This window comes from Gekko japonicus, unplaced genomic scaffold, assembly GCF_001447785.1.
Source record: "Gekko japonicus isolate JY-2015 unplaced genomic scaffold, Gekko_japonicus_V1.1 scaffold45121, whole genome shotgun sequence".
Classification (NCBI taxonomy): Eukaryota; Metazoa; Chordata; class Lepidosauria; order Squamata; family Gekkonidae; genus Gekko; species Gekko japonicus.
Window position 1 is genome coordinate 1 of NW_015225415.1, and position 881 is coordinate 881.

Genomic DNA, 881 nt, shown 5'->3' on the forward strand with positions numbered 1-881 from the left:
GTATGTACGTCAGCAACTCCTGAGGGCAGGGAATGGCCGAAAAGTTAGCATCGGCTCCTAGGAGAGCTATGCCACTCCAGATCTTGAGGAGCACCTGACCTGTCTCACAGCCCTACCCATCCTTCTGTCAAAGACCCTCCCCTCTCTGACACTGCCAGGTATTCCCATGCCAGTATTCTCTGCTCAGATTCTGGCCACGGGTATCAGCATCTCCCTCCTCCCCCAAACTCATGGACGCTGATTCCTTTTGGACCCTTGACCCTAACACACCAACCTGCTTTTCGGCCTGCAGATGCTCCTTCTCCTTCTGGGCAACCTGCAGAGCAGCCCGCAGCTCACGTAACTCCCGGTGGCTCTCAGAGACCTGCACCTGATGGAGTAAAGCAAGAGTTTGCAACTAAGAGTATATTAGCAAGGAGTGTGCATGGCTGGGGATAGAGCCTGTTGTGAAGCTGAATCTACAACCCCCACATCCTAATGCAGGGAATCTAGGTTACTATTGCTAGCAGAACCTCCTGCATCGCACGAGTCCCTTAATATGCAAGCCACTTCCGCTGGTGGGCAGGGAAAACAACCAGTCTCCCCACCCTCAATGTTAATTTTCTCCCACCCTGGCCAGGCAATGGGATCCCCTCTCCCAACAGCTATAGTTTACCAGACTGGAGTCACGCTCTCGGGCCAGCTCCACGCGCAAGACCTGGCACTGTGCCCGCTCTTCTTGCAGGGTCTTCTCTAGGCGGAGCACTTCAGCGCTCAGTTTCAGGATCTTGTCTTTCTCCACCTGCCAACATCACAGAGGAGGTCAATGAATGGTTAAGGTCAAAGGAGTGGAGGGAATTTGCCTCCCCACCGGAACCATGGTGAGCTCTGCAATGAGGGGC

General features: G+C 54.3%; 1 long non-coding RNA gene across 1 annotated transcript; it reads right to left on the bottom strand.

Annotated features, from left to right (window-relative positions):
- Window positions 1-772, bottom strand: LOC107125339. Its single transcript, XR_001483029.1, has 3 exons — window positions 656-772; window positions 275-370; window positions 1-19 (listed from the first exon to the last, which is right to left on the bottom strand). It is a non-coding gene; the product is annotated as an uncharacterized LOC107125339 (long non-coding RNA).
- Between the last annotated feature and the right edge of the window lie 109 nt (window positions 773-881).